We start from the raw sequence: 15,333 nt of genomic DNA on the forward strand, positions 1-15,333 counted from the left end.
TCATAAAAGTCACACCGCCATTGTTCACGTTGCCTCCCACTTATGCTTGCTCGAATTCCACTGCAAAGCTTCCCAGATATTGAATAACACTCATTGCCATCGTAATATGGCCACTCTGTTTACTGAGGCCAGCCTTGGCTGGGCCATGGGAGCCCCTTGTCTCTGTCATCCACACTGACAAATTTTATTGGCTGCTGGTCTTCAATATGTAAATTTACAAAGTACAGGCATTTTTGTCATCTTTTGCCAACGCTATGGAAAGGAAAGGTTTTCTATGGGGTTGCGGGAAAGGTTTTCCTATGCAGAAATGGGGGGGCTTTTTGTTGCCTTTGGGACGATAGATGCTTTCCCACCCTAAGTGAGATGGGTGGCAGCTTCTTCCACCTGCCTGGGCTGCCCTTTGTGCTATTAAGACTATACTTTCAGGGATCATTTCTATAGTTCTTAACTGAGGAAATGTGTTCGAAAGTGTCTGCTCTTCGCTAACCACGAGGAAGAGTTGAAGTGTTCTCTTCTGAGCGTGAAGCAAGTGGACAGTGTTGCATTTATGCAGCTGCTGTCTGCTATTGATGACCGTTCCTCTCTCCCTTTCAGGAGGGTTGGAGGAAGGGAACACAAACTGAGTGGTTAGCTGCTTATTATTCTGGTGAAAAATAGAGACAGCTCCCCTGTTCTTAGGGTTGCTTGGTGTCTGTGCTGTCGATTATGTGGGTTCTGATTTGTTAGCTGTGCAAATCTCCACATGGACCAAACACCTTGCGTCGCCCCGGTAAACACAATTGGCCGTGGGCCCTTTTGTGCGCTGCCCTGGGGGACCCAAGCGACAAGTTCCGGCTGTTGCATGCTGGCCTACTTCCATTTCACAAAGGTTAAGCCATTCTGATTTGCCACTGTTTTTCATCTGGCGCAATCCTCGTGCTTCTGTGAAAACAACACTGTACTGCCTTTGAATCTGCCTATTCAGCTGGGTACTTTTCAGGTCCGACTCAAATGCTTGTCTGGCCAATGCGCGCAATACCCTTCCATCACATGCATTACGTTCTCATAAAAGTCACACCGCCATTGTTCACGTTGCCTCCCACTTATGCTTGCTCGAATTCCACTGCAAAGCTTCCCAGATATTGAATAACACTCATTGCCATCGTAATATGGCCACTCTGTTTACTGAGGCCAGCCTTGGCTGGGCCATGGGAGCCCCTTGTCTCTGTCATCCACACTGACGAATTTTATTGGCTGCTGGTTTTCAATATGTAAATTTACAAAGTACAGGCATTTTTGTCATCTTTTGCCAACGCTATGGAAAGGAAAGGTTTTCTATGGGGTTGCGGGAAAGGTTTTCCTATGCAGAAATGGGGGGCTTTTTGTTGCCTTTGGGACGATAGATGCTTTCCCACCCTAAGTGAGATGGGTGGCAGCTTCTTCCACCTACCTGGGCTGCCCTTTGTGCTATTAAGACTATACTTTCAGGGATCATTTCTATAGTTTTTAACTGAGGAAATGTGTTCGAAAGTGTCTGGTCTTCGCTAACCACGAGGAAGAGTTGAAGTGTTCTCTTCTGAGCGTGAAGCAAGTGGACAGTGTTGCATTTATGCAGCTGCTGTCTGCTATTGATGACCGTTCCTCTCTCCCTTTCAGGAGGGTTGGAGGAAGGGAACACAAACTGAGTGGTTAGCTGCTTATTATTCTGGTGAAAAATAGAGACAGCTCCCCTGTTCTTAGGGTTGCTTGGTGTCTGTGCTGTCGATTATGTGGGTTCTGATTTGTTAGCTGTGCAAATCTCCACATGGACCAAACACCTTGCGTCTCCCCGGTAAACACAATTGGCCGTGGGCCCTTTTGTGCGCTGCCCTGGGGGACCCAAGCGACAAGTTCCGCCTGTTGCATGCTGGCCTACTTCCATTTCACAAAGGTTAAGCCATTCTGATTTGCCACTGTTTTTCATCTGGCGCAATCCTCGTGCTTCTGTGAAAACAACACTGTACTGCCTTTGAATCTGCCTATTCAGCTGGGTACTTTTCAGGTCCGACTCAAATGCTTGTCTGGCCAATGCGCGCAATACCCTTCCATCACATGCATTACGTTCTCATAAAAGTCACACCGCCATTGTTCACGTTGCCTCCCACTTATGCTTGCTCGAATTCCACTGCAAAGCTTCCCAGATATTGAATAACACTCATTGCCATCGTAATATGGCCACTCTGTTTACTGAGGCCAGCCTTGGCTGGGCCATGGGAGCCCCTTGTCTCTGTCATCCACACTGACGAATTTTATTGGCTGCTGGTCTTCAATATGTAAATTTACAAAGTACAGGCATTTTTGTCATCTTTTGCCAACGCTATGGATAGGAAATGTTTTCTATGGTTTTGCGGGAAAGGTTTTCCTATGCAGAAATGGAGGGGCTTTTTGTTGCCTTTGGGACGATAGACGCTTTCCCACCCTAAGTGATATGGGTGGCAGCTTCTTCCACCTGCCTGGGCTGCCCTTTGTGCTATTAAGACTATACTTTCAGGGATCATTTCTATAGTTCATAACTGAGGAAATGTGTTCGAAAGTGTCTGGTCTTCGCTAACCACGAGGAAGAGTTGAAGTGTTCAGCTATTGATGACCGTTCCTCTCTCTCCCTTTCAGGAGGGTTGGAGGAAGGGAACACAAACTGAGTGGTTAGCTGCTTATTATTCTGGTGAAAAATAGAGACAGCTCCCCTGTTCTTAGGGTTGCTTGGTGTCTGTGCTGTCGATTATGTGGGTTCTGATTTGTTAGCTGTGCAAATCTCCACATGGACCAAACACCTTGCGTCGCCCCGGTAAACACAATTGGCCGTGGGCCCTTTTGTGCGCTGCCCTGGGGGACCCAAGCGACAAGTTCCGGCTGTTGCATGCTGGCCTACTTCCATTTCACAAAGGTTAAGCCATTCTGATTTGCCACTGTTTTCCATCTGGCGCAATCCTCGTGCTTCTGTGAAAACAACACTGTACTGCCCCTTTGGGGGATTTGAATCTGCCTATTCAGCTGGGTACTTTTCAGGTCTGACTCAAATGCTTGTCTGGCCAATGCGCGCAATACCCTTCCATCACATGCATTACGTTCTCATAAAAGTCACACCGCCATTGTTCACGTTGCCTCCCACTTATGCTTGCTCGAATTCCACTGCAAAGCTTCCCAGATATTGAATAACACTCATTGCCATCGTAATATGGCCACTCTGTTTACTGAGGCCAGCCTTGGCTGGGCCATGGGAGCCCCTTGTCTCTGTCATCCACACTGACGAATTTTATTGGCTGCTGGTCTTCAATATGTAAATTTACAAAGTACAGGCATTTTTGTCATCTTTTGCCAACGCTATGGATAGGAAATGTTTTCTATGGTGTTGCGGGAAAGGTTTTCCTATGCAGAAATGGAGGGGCTTTTTGTTGCCTTTGGGACGATAGACGCTTTCCCACCCTAAGTGATATGGGTGGCAGCTTCTTCCACCTGCCTGGGCTGCCCTTTGTGCTATTAAGACTATACTTTCAGGGATCATTTCTATAGTTCTTAACTGAGGAAATGTGTTCGAAAGTGTCTGGTCTTCGCTAACTACGAGGAAGAGTTGAAGTGTTCTCTTCTGAGCGTGAAGCAAGTGGACAGTGTTGCATTTATGCAGCTGCTGTCTGCTATTGATGACCGTTCCTCTCTCCCTTTCAGGAGGGTTGGAGGAAGGGAACACAAACTGAGTGGTTAGCTGCTTATTATTCTGGTGAAAAATAGAGACAGCTCCCCTGTTCTTAGGGTTGCTTGGTGTCTGTGCTGTCGATTATGTGGGTTCTGATTTGTTAGCTGTGCAAATCTCCACATGGACCAAACACCTTGCGTCGCCCCGGTAAACACAATTGGCCGTGGGCCCTTTTGTGCGCTGCCCTGGGGGACCCAAGCGACAAGTTCCGGCTGTTGCATGCTGGCCTACTTCCATTTCACAAAGGTTAAGCCATTCTGATTTGCCACTGTTTTCCATCTGGCGCAATCCTCGTGCTTCTGTGAAAACAACACTGTACTGCCCCTTTGGGGGATTTGAATCTGCCTATTCAGCTGGGTACTTTTCAGGTCCGACTCAAATGCTTGTCTGGCCAATGCGCGCAATACCCTTCCATCACATGCATTACGTTCTCATAAAAGTCACACCGCCATTGTTCACGTTGCCTCCCACTTATGCTTGCTCGAATTCCACTGCAAAGCTTCCCAGATATTGAATAACACTCATTGCCATCGTAATATGGCCACTCTGTTTACTGAGGCCAGCCTTGGCTGGGCCATGGGAGCCCCTTGTCTCTGTCATCCACACTGACAAATTTTATTGGCTGCTGGTCTTCAATATGTAAATTTACAAAGTACAGGCATTTTTGTCATCTTTTGCCAACGCTATGGAAAGGAAAGGTTTTCTATGGGGTTGCGGGAAAGGTTTTCCTATGCAGAAATGGGGGGGCTTTTTGTTGCCTTTGGGAAGATAGATGCTTTCCCACCCTAAGTGAGATGGGTGGCAGCTTCTTCCACCTGCCTGGGCTGCCCTTTGTGCTATTAAGACTATACTTTCAGGGATCATTTCTATAGTTCTTAACTGAGGAAATGTGTTCGAAAGTGTCTGGTCTTCGCTAACCACGAGGAAGAGTTGAAGTGTTCTCTTCTGAGCGTGAAGCAAGTGGACAGTGTTGCATTTATGCAGCTGCTGTCTGCTATTGATGACCGTTCCTCTCTCCCTTTCAGGAGGGTTGGAGGAAGGGAACACAAACTGAGTGGTTAGCTGCTTATTATTCTGGTGAAAAATAGAGACAGCTCCCCTGTTCTTAGGGTTGCTTGGTGTCTGTGCTGTCGATTATGTGGGTTCTGATTTGTTAGCTGTGCAAATCTCCACATGGACCAAACACCTTGCGTCGCCCCGGTAAACACAATTGGCCGTGGGCCCTTTTGTGCGCTGCCCTGGGGGACCCAAGCGACAAGTTCCGGCTGTTGCATGCTGGCCTACTTCCATTTCACAAAGGTTAAGCCATTCTGATTTGCCACTGTTTTTCATCTGGCGCAATCCTCGTGCTTCTGTGAAAACAACACTGTACTGCCTTTGAATCTGCCTATTCAGCTGGGTACTTTTCAGGTCCGACTCAAATGCTTGTCTGGCCAATGCGCGCAATACCCTTCCATCACATGCATTACGTTCTCATAAAAGTCACACCGCCATTGTTCACGTTGCCTCCCACTTATGCTTGCTCGAATTCCACTGCAAAGCTTCCCAGATATTGAATAACACTCATTGCCATCGTAATATGGCCACTCTGTTTACTGAGGCCAGCCTTGGCTGGGCCATGGGAGCCCCTTGTCTCTGTCATCCACACTGACGAATTTTATTGGCTGCTGGTCTTCAATATGTAAATTTACAAAGTACAGGCATTTTTGTCATCTTTTGCCAACGCTATGGATAGGAAATGTTTTCTATGGTGTTGCGGGAAAGGTTTTCCTATGCAGAAATGGAGGGGCTTTTTGTTGCCTTTGGGACGATAGACGCTTTCCCACCCTAAGTGATATGGGTGGCAGCTTCTTCCACCTGCCTGGGCTGCCCTTTGTGCTATTAAGACTATACTTTCAGGGATCATTTCTATAGTTCATAACTGAGGAAATGTGTTCGAAAGTGTCTGGTCTTCGCTAACCACGAGGAAGAGTTGAAGTGTTCAGCTATTGATGACCGTTCCTCTCTCTCCCTTTCAGGAGGGTTGGAGGAAGGGAACACAAACTGAGTGGTTAGCTGCTTATTATTCTGGTGAAAAATAGAGACAGCTCCCCTGTTCTTAGGGTTGCTTGGTGTCTGTGCTGTCGATTATGTGGGTTCTGATTTGTTAGCTGTGCAAATCTCCACATGGACCAAACACCTTGCGTCGCCCCGGTAAACACAATTGGCCGTGGGCCCTTTTGTGCGCTGCCCTGGGGGACCCAAGCGACAAGTTCCGGCTGTTGCATGCTGGCCTACTTCCATTTCACAAAGGTTAAGCCATTCTGATTTGCCACTGTTTTCCATCTGGCGCAATCCTCGTGCTTCTGTGAAAACAACACTGTACTGCCCCTTTGGGGGATTTGAATCTGCCTATTCAGCTGGGTACTTTTCAGGTCTGACTCAAATGCTTGTCTGGCCAATGCGCGCAATACCCTTCCATCACATGCATTACGTTCTCATAAAAGTCACACCGCCATTGTTCACGTTGCCTCCCACTTATGCTTGCTCGAATTCCACTGCAAAGCTTCCCAGATATTGAATAACACTCATTGCCATCGTAATATGGCCACTCTGTTTACTGAGGCCAGCCTTGGCTGGGCCATGGGAGCCCCTTGTCTCTGTCATCCACACTGACGAATTTTATTGGCTGCTGGTCTTCAATATGTAAATTTACAAAGTACAGGCATTTTTGTCATCTTTTGCCAACGCTATGGATAGGAAATGTTTTCTATGGTGTTGCGGGAAAGGTTTTCCTATGCAGAAATGGAGAGGCTTTTTGTTGCCTTTGGGACGATAGACGCTTTCCCACCCTAAGTGATATGGGTGGCAGCTTCTTCCACCTGCCTGGGCTGCCCTTTGTGCTATTAAGACTATACTTTCAGGGATCATTTCTATAGTTCTTAACTGAGGAAATGTGTTCGAAAGTGTCTGGTCTTCGCTAACCACGAGGAAGAGTTGAAGTGTTCTCTTCTGAGGTGAAGCAAGTGGACAGTGTTGCATTTATGCAGCTGCTGTCTGCTATTGATGACCGTTCCTCTCTCCCTTTCAGGAGGGTTGGAGGAAGGGAACACAAACTGAGTGGTTAGCTGCTTATTATTCTGGTGAAAAATAGAGACAGCTCCCCTGTTCTTAGGGTTGCTTGGTGTCTGTGCTGTCGATTATGTGGGTTCTGATTTGTTAGCTGTGCAAATCTCCACATGGACCAAACACCTTGCGTCGCCCCGGTAAACACAATTGGCCGTGGGCCCTTTTGTGCGCTGCCCTGGGGGACCCAAGCGACAAGTTCCGGCTGTTGCATGCTGGCCTACTTCCATTTCACAAAGGTTAAGCCATTCTGATTTGCCACTGTTTTCCATCTGGCGCAATCCTCGTGCTTCTGTGAAAACAACACTGTACTGCCCCTTTGGGGGATTTGAATCTGCCTATTCAGCTGGGTACTTTTCAGGTCCGACTCAAATGCTTGTCTGGCCAATGCGCGCAATACCCTTCCATCACATGCATTACGTTCTCATAAAAGTCACACCGCCATTGTTCACGTTGCCTCCCACTTATGCTTGCTCGAATTCCACTGCAAAGCTTCCCAGATATTGAATAACACTCATTGCCATCGTAATATGGCCACTCTGTTTACTGAGGCCAGCCTTGGCTGGGCCATGGGAGCCCCTTGTCTCTGTCATCCACACTGACAAATTTTATTGGCTGCTGGTCTTCAATATGTAAATTTACAAAGTACAGGCATTTTTGTCATCTTTTGCCAACGCTATGGAAAGGAAAGGTTTTCTATGGGGTTGCGGGAAAGGTTTTCCTATGCAGAAATGGGGGGGCTTTTTGTTGCCTTTGGGACGATAGATGCTTTCCCACCCTAAGTGAGATGGGTGGCAGCTTGCTGCCCTTTGTGCTATTAAGACTATACTTTCAGGGATCATTTCTATAGTTCTTAACTGAGGAAATGTGTTCGAAAGTGTCTGGTCTTCGCTAACCACGAGGAAGAGTTGAAGTGTTCTCTTCTGAGCGTGAAGCAAGTGGACAGTGTTGCATTTATGCAGCTGCTGTCTGCTATTGATGACCGTTCCTCTCTCCCTTTCAGGAGGGTTGGAGGAAGGGAACACAAACTGAGTGGTTAGCTGCTTATTATTCTGGTGAAAAATAGAGACAGCTCCCCTGTTCTTAGGGTTGCTTGGTGTCTGTGCTGTCGATTATGTGGGTTCTGATTTGTTAGCTGTGCAAATCTCCACATGGACCAAACACCTTGCGTCGCCCCGGTAAACACAATTGGCCGTGGGCCCTTTTGTGCGCTGCCCTGGGGGACCCAAGCGACAAGTTCCGGCTGTTGCATGCTGGCCTACTTCCATTTCACAAAGGTTAAGCCATTCTGATTTGCCACTGTTTTTCATCTGGCGCAATCCTCGTGCTTCTGTGAAAACAACACTGTACTGCCTTTGAATCTGCCTATTCAGCTGGGTACTTTTCAGGTCCGACTCAAATGCTTGTCTGGCCAATGCGCGCAATACCCTTCCATCACATGCATTACGTTCTCATAAAAGTCACACCGCCATTGTTCACGTTGCCTCCCACTTATGCTTGCTCGAATTCCACTGCAAAGCTTCCCAGATATTGAATAACACTCATTGCCATCGTAATATGGCCACTCTGTTTACTGAGGCCAGCCTTGGCTGGGCCATGGGAGCCCCTTGTCTCTGTCATCCACACTGACGAATTTTATTGGCTGCTGGTTTTCAATATGTAAATTTACAAAGTACAGGCATTTTTGTCATCTTTTGCCAACGCTATGGAAAGGAAAGGTTTTCTATGGGGTTGCGGGAAAGGTTTTCCTATGCAGAAATGGGGGGGCTTTTTGTTGCCTTTGGGACGATAGATGCTTTCCCACCCTAAGTGAGATGGGTGGCAGCTTCTTCCACCTACCTGGGCTGCCCTTTGTGCTATTAAGACTATACTTTCAGGGATCATTTCTATAGTTCTTAACTGAGGAAATGTGTTCGAAAGTGTCTGGTCTTCGCTAACCACGACGAAGAGTTGAAGTGTTCTCTTCTGAGCGTGAAGCAAGTGGACAGTGTTGCATTTATGCAGCTGCTGTCTGCTATTGATGACCGTTCCTCTCTCCCTTTCAGGAGGGTTGGAGGAAGGGAACACAAACTGAGTGGTTAGCTGCTTATTATTCTGGTGAAAAATAGAGACAGCTCCCCTGTTCTTAGGGTTGCTTGGTGTCTGTGCTGTCGATTATGTGGGTTCTGATTTGTTAGCTGTGCAAATCTCCACATGGACCAAACACCTTGCGTCTCCCCGGTAAACACAATTGGCCGTGGGCCCTTTTGTGCGCTGCCCTGGGGGACCCAAGCGACAAGTTCCGGCTGTTGCATGCTGGCCTACTTCCATTTCACAAAGGTTAAGCCATTCTGATTTGCCACTGTTTTTCATCTGGCGCAATCCTCGTGCTTCTGTGAAAACAACACTGTACTGCCTTTGAATCTGCCTATTCAGCTGGGTACTTTTCAGGTCCGACTCAAATGCTTGTCTGGCCAATGCGCGCAATACCCTTCCATCACATGCATTACGTTCTCATAAAAGTCACACCGCCATTGTTCACGTTGCCTCCCACTTATGCTTGCTCGAATTCCACTGCAAAGCTTCCCAGATATTGAATAACACTCATTGCCATCGTAATATGGCCACTCTGTTTACTGAGGCCAGCCTTGGCTGGGCCATGGGAGCCCCTTGTCTCTGTCATCCACACTGACGAATTTTATTGGCTGCTGGTCTTCAATATGTAAATTTACAAAGTACAGGCATTTTTGTCATCTTTTGCCAACGCTATGGATAGGAAATGTTTTCTATGGTGTTGCGGGAAAGGTTTTCCTATGCAGAAATGGAGGGGCTTTTTGTTGCCTTTGGGACGATAGACGCTTTCCCACCCTAAGTGATATGGGTGGCAGCTTCTTCCACCTGCCTGGGCTGCCCTTTGTGCTATTAAGACTATACTTTCAGGGATCATTTCTATAGTTCATAACTGAGGAAATGTGTTCGAAAGTGTCTGGTCTTCGCTAACCACGAGGAAGAGTTGAAGTGTTCAGCTATTGATGACCGTTCCTCTCTCTCCCTTTCAGGAGGGTTGGAGGAAGGGAACACAAACTGAGTGGTTAGCTGCTTATTATTCTGGTGAAAAATAGAGACAGCTCCCCTGTTCTTAGGGTTGCTTGGTGTCTGTGCTGTCGATTATGTGGGTTCTGATTTGTTAGCTGTGCAAATCTCCACATGGACCAAACACCTTGCGTCGCCCCGGTAAACACAATTGGCCGTGGGCCCTTTTGTGCGCTGCCCTGGGGGACCCAAGCGACAAGTTCCGGCTGTTGCATGCTGGCCTACTTCCATTTCACAAAGGTTAAGCCATTCTGATTTGCCACTGTTTTCCATCTGGCGCAATCCTCGTGCTTCTGTGAAAACAACACTGTACTGCCCCTTTGGGGGATTTGAATCTGCCTATTCAGCTGGGTACTTTTCAGGTCTGACTCAAATGCTTGTCTGGCCAATGCGCGCAATACCCTTCCATCACATGCATTACGTTCTCATAAAAGTCACACCGCCATTGTTCACGTTGCCTCCCACTTATGCTTGCTCGAATTCCACTGCAAAGCTTCCCAGATATTGAATAACACTCATTGCCATCGTAATATGGCCACTCTGTTTACTGAGGCCAGCCTTGGCTGGGCCATGGGAGCCCCTTGTCTCTGTCATCCACACTGACGAATTTTATTGGCTGCTGGTCTTCAATATGTAAATTTACAAAGTACAGGCATTTTTGTCATCTTTTGCCAACGCTATGGATAGGAAATGTTTTCTATGGTGTTGCGGGAAAGGTTTTCCTATGCAGAAATGGAGGGGCTTTTTGTTGCCTTTGGGACGATAGACGCTTTCCCACCCTAAGTGATATGGGTGGCAGCTTCTTCCACCTGCCTGGGCTGCCCTTTGTGCTATTAAGACTATACTTTCAGGGATCATTTCTATAGTTCTTAACTGAGGAAATGTGTTCGAAAGTGTCTGGTCTTCGCTAACCACGAGGAAGAGTTGAAGTGTTCTCTTCTGAGCGTGAAGCAAGTGGACAGTGTTGCATTTATGCAGCTGCTGTCTGCTATTGATGACCGTTCCTCTCTCCCTTTCAGGAGGGTTGGAGGAAGGGAACACAAACTGAGTGGTTAGCTGCTTATTATTCTGGTGAAAAATAGAGACAGCTCCCCTGTTCTTAGGGTTGCTTGGTGTCTGTGCTGTCGATTATGTGGGTTCTGATTTGTTAGCTGTGCAAATCTCCACATGGACCAAACACCTTGCGTCGCCCCGGTAAACACAATTGGCCGTGGGCCCTTTTGTGCGCTGCCCTGGGGGACCCAAGCGACAAGTTCCGGCTGTTGCATGCTGGCCTACTTCCATTTCACAAAGGTTAAGCCATTCTGATTTGCCACTGTTTTCCATCTGGCGCAATCCTCGTGCTTCTGTGAAAACAACACTGTACTGCCCCTTTGGGGGATTTGAATCTGCCTATTCAGCTGGGTACTTTTCAGGTCCGACTCAAATGCTTGTCTGGCCAATGCGCGCAATACCCTTCCATCACATGCATTACGTTCTCATAAAAGTCACACCGCCATTGTTCACGTTGCCTCCCACTTATGCTTGCTCGAATTCCACTGCAAAGCTTCCCAGATATTGAATAACACTCATTGCCATCGTAATATGGCCACTCTGTTTACTGAGGCCAGCCTTGGCTGGGCCATGGGAGCCCCTTGTCTCTGTCATCCACACTGACAAATTTTATTGGCTGCTGGTCTTCAATATGTAAATTTACAAAGTACAGGCATTTTTGTCATCTTTTGCCAACGCTATGGAAAGGAAAGGTTTTCTATGGGGTTGCGGGAAAGGTTTTCCTATGCAGAAATGGGGGGGCTTTTTGTTGCCTTTGGGACGATAGATGCTTTCCCACCCTAAGTGAGATGGGTGGCAGCTTCTTCCACCTGCCTGGGCTGCCCTTTGTGCTATTAAGACTATACTTTCAGGGATCATTTCTATAGTTCTTAACTGAGGAAATGTGTTCGAAAGTGTCTGGTCTTCGCTAACCACGAGGAAGAGTTGAAGTGTTCTCTTCTGAGCGTGAAGCAAGTGGACAGTGTTGCATTTATGCAGCTGCTGTCTGCTATTGATGACCGTTCCTCTCTCCCTTTCAGGAGGGTTGGAGGAAGGGAACACAAACTGAGTGGTTAGCTGCTTATTATTCTGGTGAAAAATAGAGACAGCTCCCCTGTTCTTAGGGTTGCTTGGTGTCTGTGCTGTCGATTATGTGGGTTCTGATTTGTTAGCTGTGCAAATCTCCACATGGACCAAACACCTTGCGTCGCCCCGGTAAACACAATTGGCCGTGGGCCCTTTTGTGCGCTGCCCTGGGGGACCCAAGCGACAAGTTCCGGCTGTTGCATGCTGGCCTACTTCCATTTCACAAAGGTTAAGCCATTCTGATTTGCCACTGTTTTTCATCTGGCGCAATCCTCGTGCTTCTGTGAAAACAACACTGTACTGCCTTTGAATCTGCCTATTCAGCTGGGTACTTTTCAGGTCCGACTCAAATGCTTGTCTGGCCAATGCGCGCAATACCCTTCCATCACATGCATTACGTTCTCATAAAAGTCACACCGCCATTGTTCACGTTGCCTCCCACTTATGCTTGCTCGAATTCCACTGCAAAGCTTCCCAGATATTGAATAACACTCATTGCCATCGTAATATGGCCACTCTGTTTACTGAGGCCAGCCTTGGCTGGGCCATGGGAGCCCCTTGTCTCTGTCATCCACACTGACGAATTTTATTGGCTGCTGGTTTTCAATATGTAAATTTACAAAGTACAGGCATTTTTGTCATCTTTTGCCAACGCTATGGAAAGGAAAGGTTTTCTATGGGGTTGCGGGAAAGGTTTTCCTATGCAGAAATGGGGGGGCTTTTTGTTGCCTTTGGGACGATAGATGCTTTCCCACCCTAAGTGAGATGGGTGGCAGCTTCTTCCACCTGCCTGGGCTGCCCTTTGTGCTATTAAGACTATACTTTCAGGGATCATTTCTATAGTTCTTAACTGAGGAAATGTGTTCGAAAGTGTCTGGTCTTCGCTAACCACGAGGAAGAGTTGAAGTGTTCTCTTCTGAGCGTGAAGCAAGTGGACAGTGTTGCATTTATGCAGCTGCTGTCTGCTATTGATGACCGTTCCTCTCTCCCTTTCAGGAGGGTTGGAGGAAGGGAACACAAACTGAGTGGTTAGCTGCTTATTATTCTGGTGAAAAATAGAGACAGCTCCCCTGTTCTTAGGGTTGCTTGGTGTCTGTGCTGTCGATTATGTGGGTTCTGATTTGTTAGCTGTGCAAATCTCCACATGGACCAAACACCTTGCGTCGCCCCGGTAAACACAATTGGCCGTGGGCCCTTTTGTGCGCTGCCCTGGGGGACCCAAGCGACAAGTTCCGGCTGTTGCATGCTGGCCTACTTCCATTTCACAAAGGTTAAGCCATTCTGATTTGCCACTGTTTTTCATCTGGCGCAATCCTCGTGCTTCTGTGAAAACAACACTGTACTGCCTTTGAATCTGCCTATTCAGCTGGGTACTTTTCAGGTCCGACTCAAATGCTTGTCTGGCCAATGCGCGCAATACCCTTCCATCACATGCATTACGTTCTCATAAAAGTCACACCGCCATTGTTCACGTTGCCTCCCACTTATGCTTGCTCGAATTCCACTGCAAAGCTTCCCAGATATTGAATAACACTCATTGCCATCGTAATATGGCCACTCTGTTTACTGAGGCCAGCCTTGGCTGGGCCATGGGAGCCCCTTGTCTCTGTCATCCACACTGACGAATTTTATTGGCTGCTGGTTTTCAATATGTAAATTTACAAAGTACAGGCATTTTTGTCATCTTTTGCCAACGCTATGGAAAGGAAAGGTTTTCTATGGGGTTGCGGGAAAGGTTTTCCTATGCAGAAATGGGGGGGCTTTTTGTTGCCTTTGGGACGATAGATGCTTTCCCACCCTAAGTGAGATGGGTGGCAGCTTCTTCCACCTGCCTGGGCTGCCCTTTGTGCTATTAAGACTATACTTTCAGGGATCATTTCTATAGTTCTTAACTGAGGAAATGTGTTCGAAAGTGTCTGGTCTTCGCTAACCACGAGGAAGAGTTGAAGTGTTCTCTTCTGAGCGTGAAGCAAGTGGACAGTGTTGCATTTATGCAGCTGCTGTCTGCTATTGATGACCGTTCCTCTCTCCCTTTCAGGAGGGTTGGAGGAAGGGAACACAAACTGAGTGGTTAGCTGCTTATTATTCTGGTGAAAAATAGAGACAGCTCCCCTGTTCTTAGGGTTGCTTGGTGTCTGTGCTGTCGATTATGTGGGTTCTGATTTGTTAGCTGTGCAAATCTCCACATGGACCAAACACCTTGCGTCTCCCCGGTAAACACAATTGGCCGTGGGCCCTTTTGTGCGCTGCCCTGGGGGACCCAAGCGACAAGTTCCGGCTGTTGCATGCTGGCCTACTTCCATTTCACAAAGGTTAAGCCATTCTGATTTGCCACTGTTTTTCATCTGGCGCAATCCTCGTGCTTCTGTGAAAACAACACTGTACTGCCTTTGAATCTGCCTATTCAGCTGGGTACTTTTCAGGTCCGACTCAAATGCTTGTCTGGCCAATGCGCGCAATACCCTTCCATCACATGCATTACGTTCTCATAAAAGTCACACCGCCATTGTTCACGTTGCCTCCCACTTATGCTTGCTCGAATTCCACTGCAAAGCTTCCCAGATATTGAATAACACTCATTGCCATCGTAATATGGCCACTCTGTTTACTGAGGCCAGCCTTGGCTGGGCCATGGGAGCCCCTTGTCTCTGTCATCCACACTGACGAATTTTATTGGCTGCTGGTCTTCAATATGTAAATTTACAAAGTACAGGCATTTTTGTCATCTTTTGCCAAAGCTATGGATAGGAAATGTTTTCTATGGTGTTGCGGGAAAGGTTTTCCTATGCAGAAATGGAGGGGCTTTTTGTTGCCTTTGGGACGATAGACGCTTTCCCACCCTAAGTGAGATGGGTGGCAGCTTCTTCCACCTGCCTGGGCTGCCGTTTGTGCTATTAAGACTATACTTTCAGGGATCATTTCTATAGTTCTTAACTGAGGAAATGTGTTCGAAAGTGTCTGGTCTTCGCTAACCACGAGGAAGAGTTGAAGTGTTCTCTTCTGAGCGTGAAGCAAGTGGACAGTGTTGCATTTATGCAGCTGCTGTCTGCTATTGATGACCGTTCCTCTCTCCCTTTCAGGAGGGTTGGAGGAAGGGAACACAAACTGAGTGGTTAGCTGCTTATTATTCTGGTGAAAAATAGAGACAGCTCCCCTGTTCTTAGGGTTGCTTGGTGTCTGTGCTGTCGATTATGTGGGTTCTGATTTGTTAGCTGTGCAAATCTCCACATGGACCAAACACCTTGCGTCGCCCCGGTAAACACAATTGGCCGTGGGCCCTTTTGTGCGCTGCCCTGATGGACCCAAGCGACAAGTTCCGGCTGTTGCAT

General features: G+C 47.5%; 12 non-coding genes and 3 pseudogenes across 12 annotated transcripts; all 15 read left to right on the forward strand.

The window, feature by feature from the left end:
* The first annotated feature begins 410 nt into the window (after window positions 1-410).
* LOC138490234 (small nucleolar RNA U3) lies at window positions 411-628 on the forward strand. Its single transcript, XR_011275283.1, has one exon. It is a non-coding gene; the product is annotated as a small nucleolar RNA U3 (small nucleolar RNA).
* Window positions 629-1,451: 823 nt separating this feature from the next.
* LOC138490675 (small nucleolar RNA U3) lies at window positions 1,452-1,669 on the forward strand. Its single transcript, XR_011275594.1, has one exon. It is a non-coding gene; the product is annotated as a small nucleolar RNA U3 (small nucleolar RNA).
* An 824-nt stretch (window positions 1,670-2,493) lies between these two features.
* LOC138490522 (small nucleolar RNA U3) lies at window positions 2,494-2,662 on the forward strand (annotated as a pseudogene).
* An 835-nt stretch (window positions 2,663-3,497) lies between these two features.
* Window positions 3,498-3,715, forward strand: LOC138490311 (small nucleolar RNA U3). The gene has a single exon (XR_011275352.1). It is a non-coding gene; the product is annotated as a small nucleolar RNA U3 (small nucleolar RNA).
* An 835-nt stretch (window positions 3,716-4,550) lies between these two features.
* On the forward strand, window positions 4,551-4,768 carry LOC138490143 (small nucleolar RNA U3). Its single transcript, XR_011275200.1, has one exon. It is a non-coding gene; the product is annotated as a small nucleolar RNA U3 (small nucleolar RNA).
* An 824-nt stretch (window positions 4,769-5,592) lies between these two features.
* LOC138490523 (small nucleolar RNA U3) lies at window positions 5,593-5,761 on the forward strand (annotated as a pseudogene).
* An 835-nt stretch (window positions 5,762-6,596) lies between these two features.
* LOC138490446 (small nucleolar RNA U3) lies at window positions 6,597-6,813 on the forward strand. The gene has a single exon (XR_011275473.1). It is a non-coding gene; the product is annotated as a small nucleolar RNA U3 (small nucleolar RNA).
* An 820-nt stretch (window positions 6,814-7,633) lies between these two features.
* Window positions 7,634-7,851, forward strand: LOC138490144 (small nucleolar RNA U3). Its single transcript, XR_011275201.1, has one exon. It is a non-coding gene; the product is annotated as a small nucleolar RNA U3 (small nucleolar RNA).
* Window positions 7,852-8,675: 824 nt separating this feature from the next.
* On the forward strand, window positions 8,676-8,893 carry LOC138490275 (small nucleolar RNA U3). The gene has a single exon (XR_011275319.1). It is a non-coding gene; the product is annotated as a small nucleolar RNA U3 (small nucleolar RNA).
* Window positions 8,894-9,717: 824 nt separating this feature from the next.
* On the forward strand, window positions 9,718-9,886 carry LOC138490524 (small nucleolar RNA U3; annotated as a pseudogene).
* An 835-nt stretch (window positions 9,887-10,721) lies between these two features.
* Window positions 10,722-10,939, forward strand: LOC138490145 (small nucleolar RNA U3). The gene has a single exon (XR_011275202.1). It is a non-coding gene; the product is annotated as a small nucleolar RNA U3 (small nucleolar RNA).
* Window positions 10,940-11,774: 835 nt separating this feature from the next.
* Window positions 11,775-11,992, forward strand: LOC138490146 (small nucleolar RNA U3). Its single transcript, XR_011275203.1, has one exon. It is a non-coding gene; the product is annotated as a small nucleolar RNA U3 (small nucleolar RNA).
* An 824-nt stretch (window positions 11,993-12,816) lies between these two features.
* Window positions 12,817-13,034, forward strand: LOC138490147 (small nucleolar RNA U3). Its single transcript, XR_011275204.1, has one exon. It is a non-coding gene; the product is annotated as a small nucleolar RNA U3 (small nucleolar RNA).
* An 824-nt stretch (window positions 13,035-13,858) lies between these two features.
* On the forward strand, window positions 13,859-14,076 carry LOC138490148 (small nucleolar RNA U3). Its single transcript, XR_011275205.1, has one exon. It is a non-coding gene; the product is annotated as a small nucleolar RNA U3 (small nucleolar RNA).
* An 824-nt stretch (window positions 14,077-14,900) lies between these two features.
* LOC138490149 (small nucleolar RNA U3) lies at window positions 14,901-15,118 on the forward strand. The gene has a single exon (XR_011275206.1). It is a non-coding gene; the product is annotated as a small nucleolar RNA U3 (small nucleolar RNA).
* The last annotated feature ends 215 nt before the right edge of the window (window positions 15,119-15,333 follow it).

The sequence above is a fragment of the Ambystoma mexicanum genome, chromosome 9 (assembly GCF_040938575.1).
Source record: "Ambystoma mexicanum isolate Mex_15411 chromosome 9, UKY_AmexF1_1, whole genome shotgun sequence".
Classification (NCBI taxonomy): Eukaryota; Metazoa; Chordata; class Amphibia; order Caudata; family Ambystomatidae; genus Ambystoma; species Ambystoma mexicanum.